The sequence below is a fragment of the Myxine glutinosa genome, unplaced genomic scaffold (assembly GCF_964187855.1).
Source record: "Myxine glutinosa unplaced genomic scaffold, kmMyxGlut1.1 SCAFFOLD_3123, whole genome shotgun sequence".
Lineage (NCBI taxonomy): Eukaryota > Metazoa > Chordata > Myxini > Myxiniformes > Myxinidae > Myxine > Myxine glutinosa.
This window is the reverse complement of record NW_027619216.1, coordinates 10,036-20,070: the sequence shown is the minus strand read 5'-3', so window position 1 is coordinate 20,070 and position 10,035 is coordinate 10,036.

Here is a 10,035-nt window from a genome sequence, read left to right as displayed (position 1 = left end):
TGCTCCCACGAGCTATCATAGCAGTACACAGCTGTGGATGGTCATCTTAAGGATGGAGGGTGGTACTTGAAGGCCAGCTGGATAGTATGATACTCCATGAAGAACAATAACCATGTGAACGTCTAATAGTGAGAGCTTCTTCTGAGTTCAATTAGAGTTGATTCAGGATCTGCATTCACCAACTGTGGGATACTGCATGGGTGTCAGTGGCTGCCATTCACCTCTATGGTTAAACAACAAAGATGGGTCCTTGGTAGGGCAATAATGTCTATTCTGCATTCAATTTCCGATGGAAAACACCAAGTTGATAATTATATAACTATAAACTGCCACACTTTCGCAGAGTACAACTTGTATTTTGATTACAAGGAACAAGTTAGTGCATATGCAGAAGAAGTTGAGGCACACTTATGTTTTGATACATCCTTTACCACAACATAAGCATGAACCATAACAGCATTATGCATAGGTAGAAATGCAGGTGTGGACTGTGGGGAAGATTTAGATTACAGGGAGAGGTATACAGGATGGTGTAGGAAGGGAAGATAGTACTTGGGATGGTGAACTGGAATAAAGACGAGCAAATGGAGAGGACTATTTATGGGATACAATTCCATAAGGAGATATTGGGTAACTTGACAGGTTTGTGGTGTACAGCTTGAGAATATATGACTCTTGATGATGTGTATATATGTATATATATATATATATAATTTTATAAACAGGATTCAAATTCCTGCGAGGGGCCAAGTGTGAAAAAATTCTGACAATGCGGGGCTCGAACCACAGACCTCCGTTGATAACGCGTCAACAGCCCACTGCGCTATTGAGCCAGCTGCCATCTCCTCAGAATTTTTCCACACTTAACACTGCGAGCTTCAATATATATATATATATATACTGTATATCTTCTTACTATAATTCACCAAATGTCCGTCTGTCCGTTCGAAGGTACCACAAAAACGGCTCAACCGATCGCAACGATATTTTGGGTGGCTATTCCTGGAACCCCTGGGAGTAAAATAGGCTAAATTGTTTTTCCAATTTTTCAAAGTTTTTCGATTTTCCAATTTTCCAGTTTTTTCAAACACGATGGAATAATATTTACCGATATGAACAGTGATGTGGCTTTTATTGAAATTCTACAAATACTGTTTAGATTTTGATGACAATTATAAAGCTGCCGCGAATGCGGAAGTGGACAGATGACGGCAATGCGCGGGTTTGATAATATCCAAATACAACCGTCATTCAATCGTAATGTTAAATCGTTAACGTTAATCATGTTAATCGTTATGTTAAAGTATCAATTGATGATTGGAATTGAGTGAATACAATTACGATTTTGAATTCGTAATTGTATTCACCCAACCGTACGGAACTTCACATAAGGATTTAAATATTTGTTTATGTCACTAATGTTGTTAAAATTTTATTTTTTTACATTGATGTATATATAGTATATATTAACGTGGCCAGGCGTTAAGGTGAAACTGGAACTGTGAATGATGGTCCACGAAGAGGAAGACCATGGGTAACCACCCCAAAGCAAGACCGCTGGATTGTGCTGCAGCATCTTCGTGATCGTTTCTGCACTGCGACGCAAACTGCTGCAGTGACAAAAGGTCACCACAACAACCGCATCAGTGTCTCTACTGTGCGGAGGTGCTTCATATATATTATATATATACAGTCATGTGAAAAAGTAAGTACACCCCATGTAAAGTTTTGACTCTTTCAACATATTTCAACATACAGCTATTTGATCTTCATTTCAACAATATTGATAGATAAAGGTGATATAATATAACAAATATCATGAAACATTTAAATTTTGTAGTCCATTGTATAATTTAAATAAACATAAATGCAAATTTCACATGTGGAAAAAGTAAGTACACCCCAACATTTATCACTACTTCAAATACCTAAAATTAGAATCAGGTGCACCAGCTCAGGTGCAAATGAATAGAACATCGTTAGAGAGGATTTTGGAGGAACCTGTCTTATTTAAACCTCAGACATTTAGTTTGGATTGCTCTTTGTTGTTGAAGTGTGCGGCATCACCATGCCTAGATCAAAAGAGCTCTCTGAGGCCTTCAGAAAGAAGGTTATAGATGCCTACAAGTCTGGGAAGGGATTTTAAAAGATCTCCAACCAATAATTTGAAATCAATCATTCGACTGTCCGGAAGATCATCTACAAGTGGAGAAGATTCCAAACAACTGCCAACTTGTTCAGGCCAGGCCGCCCCAGCAAGTTCAGCCCGAGAGCAGACTGCAAGATGCTGAAAGCAATCTCTAATGCCTAGGTCATGCATAGGCGGATATTTTGGCGACTACTGGCGACTGCCGGCGATCAAGATTTTTCGGCGACTACTGGCGATCAAATATGGTCAGGCGGCAGTATGGTGACTGCAGGCGGCCACATTGCGACTGCATTGCGACGACGCCCCGAGTGGGATGGCGACTGTTGAAGATCGACGACGACTGCATTGCGGATGCACGGCGGCAGCGTGGCGACAGTCTGGCGGCTAGATTACGACCGATGGCGGATCGCGGCGACTGCATTGGGGCCGGATGGCGGTTTACTCCGACGTCCGAAAGACTGAAATAAGACCGCCGGCGATTGGAGACGATTCACACAACTTTTTAAATCTTTATTTCTCTATTTTACATTTCACTTTATTCATTTCAATGATGTATGACATGAAGCATAAAGATGTTTGATGTACAATAAGAAAGTTAATAAAGATGTATCATTGTAATGTAATAATCAAACTTTTCTGCAGGGAGAGAGAATGGAAATAAAGTCCAACAAATTATTTCCACTGGTCCCAAGTCCCATAAATAAAGTTTCCAAAGGACCAAAGTCCCAAAAATAAAGTTCCCAAAAGTCCCAAGTGCGAAGTGCCAAGTAGAACAAGTGCCAAGTGTGCAGTGCCAAGTGCGAAAGAACAAGTGCGAAGTGCCAAGTGCGAGTGAAGGAGCTTTATCCAAACAATAAAGCCATATCCTTGTCGGCACCACAGGACCTCACTCCACGGAGACCCTCACACCATCCTGTCTTGCCATGGAATCATGGTATGTCGTAATGCAGTCGCCAGGCAGTCGTATCTCTGTCGCCAATGGCCGTAACTCGGCCGCCACTAGTCCTACTGCTGTCGTCGTCAGTCTCCCATAGCCGCAGGGGAGACGTGACAGTTCTTCTGTAGTCGATATGCAGCCGCAACAGTGTCGGCCCGTAGTCGGGAAGATGCCGCAGGAAGGCCGTATGGCATTCGCATCTCTGCCGTGCTAGCTGGTGGGGCGATTGCGGAAGACTATGAGCGACTGGGTTGCGGCCGCTTTACGCTCTTATTACGGATACCGACGACAGCATGGCGGTTCCATCATGACAGCATGGCGGATTTTTTTCCATTGCGACTGAGCGCGCCGTTTTTAAACATTTTAAAAACTTTTTGGCCCCTTTGTGACTCTTGCCGACTGCAGCCGACCTGGGGAGGATAACCACGACTACAGGCGACCGTCCATTACGGTTCCATTACGATTGTCGGCGGATGGTGGCGATTTTTTCAGTCGCCAGTAGTCGCCGACAAATCCGCCTATGTGTGACCTAGGCATAAGAACCCCAGAATGTCATCACGGGGCCTACAGGTAGCTCTTGCCACTGTTGATGTCAAAGTGCACAAGTCTACCATCAGAAAGAGGCTGCACAAATTTGATCTACATGGGAGGTGTGTCAGGAGGAAACCGTTGCTGTCCAGAAAGAACATCAGGGCAAGACTAAAGTTTGCCAATGAACACCTTGGCAAAGACCAGCACTTCTGGAACAATGTGCTCTGGACAGAAGAGTCAAAGGTAGAGCTATTTGGCCACAGTACCAGAAGACATGTTTGGCAAAAACCAAAGAAAGCAATTGACCACAAGAACCTGATACCAACTGTAAAGCATGGTGGTGGAAATATTATGGTTTGGGGCAGCTTTGCTGCATCAGGGCCTGTGCAGCTCACCATCATAGAATCCACTATGAATTCTTCATTGTACCAGAGGGTGCTTGAGGATAATGTGAGGCCATCTGTCGGAAAGTTGAAGCTCACCGAAGGTGGACCTTGCAACATGACAATGACCCTAAACATACCAGTACATCCACCAAGGAATGGCTGAAAAGAAAGAAATGGAGGGTTCTGGAATGGCCAAGTCAAAGCCCGGATCTAAATCCCATCGAGATGTTGAGGGGGGATTTGAAACGAGCTGTGCATGCAAGAAACCCCTCAAACATCGCACAGCTGTAAGAATTCTGCATGAAGGAGTGGGCAAAAATTTCTCCCAGTCGATGGCAGAGACTGGTGGACAGTTATAAGAAACGCCTACTTGATGTTGTTTCTGCCAAAGGGGCAATACCACCTATTAGAGCCAAGGGTGTACTTACTTTTTCCACATGCAAAATTTGCATTTATGTTTTTTTAAATTATACAATGGACTACAAAATGTAAATGTTTCATGATATTTGTTATAATATATCACCTTTATCTATCAATATTGTTGAAATGAAGATCAAATATCTGTATGATGAAATATGTTGAAAAAGTCAAAACTTTACATGGGGTGAACTTACTTTTTCACGTGACTGTATATATATACAAACTGAACGTCAAAAGAAACATCACTTTCATTTTTTCAAATTGCAGCATTACAAACACGTTTCTTCAATTGTAATGGCTGATTATGTAACGGGAACTTCACTTCAATCACCTGTAGTAAGGTCGATATATGGAAAATACCCCCTCAACCCCCAAAAAATTGCTACAAAAGGTTTCTCAACTGATTCTGGTAGGGTTTAGTGTACTTTATAACATACTAAAAGTTTACCAAAGGAGGACCCCCGGAAAAGTGTTTTTTTCAAGATGGCGTCCAAGATGGCCGCCGAAACCTCTTAATGATCATAACTATGTAACTATCAACTCAAATTTGATGATCTTGGTGTCTATCCCTAGGTTTTTGGGGGCAAGGAACACATTAAGACCATTAAAAATGAAAGTGGGCCATTATCTAACAGGTTGAGGGGGCATTTTCCATATATTGACCTGAAGAATGTGTCGAATTGGATCTAACTGAATAACTAATTCTCATCTTTCTCTTTTTCAGACATGATTCAACAATGAGTGCAAGCACAGCCAGTCAAGCTTTTTGTCCAATCTGCAAGGAGGAGATCGAGGATTCCAGTGATAACTGGGTTGCAATTCAGTGGAAGGGGGCGAAGGGAATAAATGAAGCCAGTGTAAAGCGGAAGGACGATCTTGTAGTTGAAGCCAGTACTAAAGTGCATAAAAGCTGTCGTCAACAGTACATAAATGATAAAAACATTAAAAGCCATGTTGCAAAGAAATGTAGTGGTTCTGTGCCACCAAAGAGAACCACAAGACAATCAAGTGGAGGTTTTGACAGTGAAAAGGATTGCGTATTCTGTGGATGTACAATTGATTTGGACAAGGGACACTTTAGCTGGGTACGGACTGACAAATTTGTGGAGACAATTGTGGAGGTCTGTGAATCCCGTTCAGATGATTGGGGACATACAGTAAAGGGTCGGATTGAATACTATTTACGAGATTTACATGCAGCAGACGGACTTTATCATCATTCGTGTAGTGGAAATTTCCGGTCCTTCAAGTCTGTGCCTTTAGAGTTCCAGAAAGCCCCCGAAGCCAAGCGCAGAAAGTGTGGTCGTCCTAAAGATGAAGATAAGTATGAAGCATTTCAGAAAATGTGTGCTTACCTAGAACTGAACAGTGAGGAACAACTAACTGTTACATCTTTGAGCCTCATAATGAAAGGGTATCTTTGTAATCCTGATTCGGAACCGTATGACAATTACAGTTTGAAAAAGCGTCTTAAAGAACGCTTTAAGGACTCAATTTTTTTTGGTGAAAGAGAAGGCTTGGACGATATTGTTACGATGAGAGAACAAACGTCGCAGATTCTGAGATCATACTACAAGCAAACGTGTCAGGAAGGCGATGAAGAGTCCCAAAAACGCGCTATTATTGAAACTGCTGCTAGGTTAATCAGAAGTGATATAAAATCTCAGGTTTCTACCGTGAGGAATCAGTATCCAAGTAGTGATGATTTAAAACTTGATTCAGCCCTATCGTTCATTCCGACTAGTCTGCGGACAGCACTGGAAACATTGTTCGTTGGGAAAGACACAAGACGCAAGGTTGCGGCAGTTGGTCATGCCATAATTCAGGCAGTTCGCCCACGAGCTGTCATTGCCCACGAGCTGTCATAGTAGTGATCTTGTCATCGAACAAACGTTGATGAGGTCTCTGAAGAGCACTGGTGGTCTAACTCGCGGCAGTGGGATGACCGAGGACATGCGAAACCTTTGGACCTTATCTGCACCTGTAACATCCGAGTACAACATTGCGATGCAGGATTTCACAAACTTAACCTATACTACAAGTCCGCAACACAAAGACTCAACTGAGGCGCGCATCAAAAGAGATGCATCTGATCTCGAGAAAATTCGGATAAAGCTTGCAGCCTGCTCACCCTTCACATCTGATCCTACTCTGAGAAACATTGTCAACGGGATAGTGGCTGGGCCAGATGTGAATGTACATGACTTTGAATCGGTTGGAAACAAGATCATTGAAGATATAATCGGAAAGTCGGCATTTACTTACAAATTCAAGCGGAAAGACAGAGCCAAAACCCTTGGGAATATCTCTGCTGTGAAGATTGCTCCTGATCGTACCATTGATCCTGCCCTTCTGTTCCAGCGTTTCCTTCTGGTGTCAAGGTCAGGAGATCTTTCCCTTGAAGAGGTTTTGACGTATGAACTAAGCCCCTACCCTCCAGCCCTCTTTGAGACCAGGAACATTCTTCGAAAAGCAGACAAACCTCAGCTTGCGCAGGCAATTCGAGACCATGCTGCGGACTTATCAAGTGAGGCTGTGATGAACTCTATTCTCAAAACAGATTGTTACGTGCTTGATGGTGGCTCTTTGCTCCATCGTTTACCGTGGAACAAAGGCGACTCATATAATGCAATAGCTGAGTCTTATGCAGACTTCACTGTGAGACATTACGGACAAGCGACAGTGGTGTTCGATGGCTATGGTGAAGGTCCCTCCATAAAAGACAACACACATCAGAGACGAGGAAAAAACCTGCACCCTATTGTTAGTTTCACTGCAGAAACAGAGTTTGCAGGGAAAAAGGACGACTTTTTGTCTCGTGACAAAAACAAGGCAGACATGATTGCTCTCATCAGCACAGCACTAACTAAAAGGGGATGCCATGTCATTCAGTCACCAGGGGATGCAGACGTTGATATCGTTAAGGCAACTGTTGAATGATCCCGTCATTGCACCACAACGTTGGTCGGTGAGGATACAGATTTGCTGATCTTGCTCCTTCATTACTCCAGAACAGACAATGAGATCATCTACTTCCGTTCTGATGCAAACAAGCAGTCAAAAGAACACAGAGTGTATAACATTAACCTGTTGAAAGAAACTTTAGGAGACGATGTGTGCAATGAGTTGCTCTTTGTACATGCCTACTCAGGATGTGATTCTACTTCAAGGATTTTCGGCATCGGAAAAAAGTCAGCCTTCCGGAAATTAGTGAAATCTGATCCTGTCATGAAGTCCTGTGCTAGTGCATTCATCCTTCAAAACAAATCTCAAGAGGACATATCAGATCTTGGCAAAGACCTGATGGTTGATCTCTTTGGTGGCAAGTCTAATGATACGCTATCATCACTGCGCCATATCATTTTCACCAAAAAAGTGGCAACTGCTCAAGCATTTGTCACTTCTGAACGGCTCCCCCCAACATCACCTGCAACAATATTCCATAGCCAACGTGTGTACTTTCAAATTATGGTATGGATGGGGATGGCAAATGAAATGAACCCAACTGAATGGGGATGGAAACAGGAAAATGATCAGTTAATTCCAATTATGACCCAAAACAATGCTGCGCCTGACGAACTCTTGAAAATTATCCATTGCAACTGTTTGGGGGGATGCAAATCCTCTCGATGCAGCTGCAGACGCTATGGACTCCGCTGCACTGCTGCATGTGGCCCTTGCCAAACTGAAAACTGTGACAATCCAAACAACACTCAAGAGGTCGATACTGAGGAGGAGGATGACACTCAAAACTGAACGCTCTGAAACTTATTCTATGGACAAAGGTGTTTGTGCATTAGGTGACAGCTGAAGGTCATGAGTTCAATTTCATAATGATTCAACAGCTCAGTAATATCCAAAGTTGTCTTAATGTGTTCCTTGCCCCCAAAAACCTGGGGATAGACATCAAGATCATTAAATTTGAGTCAATAGTTATGGACTTGCGGTCATTTGGAGGTGTTGGCGGCCATTATTGACGCCATATTGGATTTTTGTGTTACATATAATGGCCCACTTTCATTTTTAATGGTCTTAATGTGTTCCTTGCCCCCAAAAACCTAGGGATAGACACCAAGATCATCAAATTTGAGTTGATAGTTACATAGTTATGATCATTAAGAGGTTTCGGCAGCCATCTTGGACGCCATCTTGAAAAAAACACTTTTCCGGGGGTCCTACTTTGGTAAACTTTTAGTATGTTATAACGTACGCTAAACCCTACCAGAATCAGTTGAGAAACCTTTTGTAGCAATTTTTTGGGGGTTAAACTGTATTTTGACCTGACTACTGGTTGATCAACAATGGCATGCTTGAGTGGTTCTGTATAGGGATCTTTCCCTTTAAATAATGACCCTCATAATGAAATCCTTCAGTTATCGTGGTTAGACATTCATTTACTGCTGTCTATAGTAACTCTAGAGTCTAGAGGCTTCTGACAGGGAAAACAACAAGAAAATGCAGATGCAACGCCTGACATCTGAACAACGTTTAAGGGCAGTTGGGATGCTTGAGGCTGGTGTAAGCCAGCGAACAATTGCTCAACGTCTTGGTTGCTCACAGCCTGCAATTTCCAACCTGGCCAGGCGTTACGGTGAAACTGGAACTGTGAATGATGGCCCACGAAGAGGAAGACCACGGGTAACCACACCAAAGCAAGACTGCTGGATTGTGCTGCAGCATCTTCGTGATCGTTTCCGCCCTGCGACGCAAACTCCTGCAGTGACAAAAGGTCGCCACAACAACCGCATCAGTGTCTCTGCTGTGCGGAGGTGCTTGAGAAGTCGTGGCCTGGTGGCAAGACATCCTTGCAGAGGGCCAGTTTTGGACGCAGTGCATCGGCAGAACAGACTAAGATGGTGTTTGCAGCATCGCCGCTGAACACAGCAACAGTGGAATGCAGTCTTGTTCAGCGATAAGTCCATATTTTGCCTCCATGCTGCTGATGGGCGTCAACGGGTATGGCGCAGAGGTGGGGAAAGGTATGCATAATGCTGTATTCGGCAGATCAATCGTTCAGGAGGACCCAGTGTGATGGTATGGGCCGGCATTTCCACCCATTTCCACCAGGACACCTCTGGTCGTCATCGAAGGAAATTTACTAGTCAGCGTTTTGTCAATGAAGTTTTGAGACCTATTCTGCTGCCACTTCTCCAGGCTCATCCTGACATCACAGTTTTCCAGCAGGACAACGCTCGACCCCATGCTGCTCGCCCGACCCCATGCTGCTCGCCTGACCACCATCTTCCTCCAGGAACAGGGTGTTGAAGTGATGCCTTGGATGCCTTATTCCCCCGACCTCAATCCCATTGAACATTTATGGGATGAGCTTGGTCGACGTCTTGCATCGAGGAGGTCAGCGGCTGTCAATCGGCAAATGCTCATTCAAGGCTTGCAGGAGGAGTGGGACAGACTTCCCCAGGACCGCATCAGATGCCTGGTACAGAGCATGCGTCGGAGGTGTACAGCCTGCATCACAGCTCAGGGAGGACACACACGATATTGAGGACTGCTGTCATTCTGTCCTTGACTGTTAAGAGTGTTGTGTGCATTCCTGTGTCATTTTGTTTTGACTGTATTCAGGTGCGTGCCTTTTGTTGCAGTGCTGTGACTTT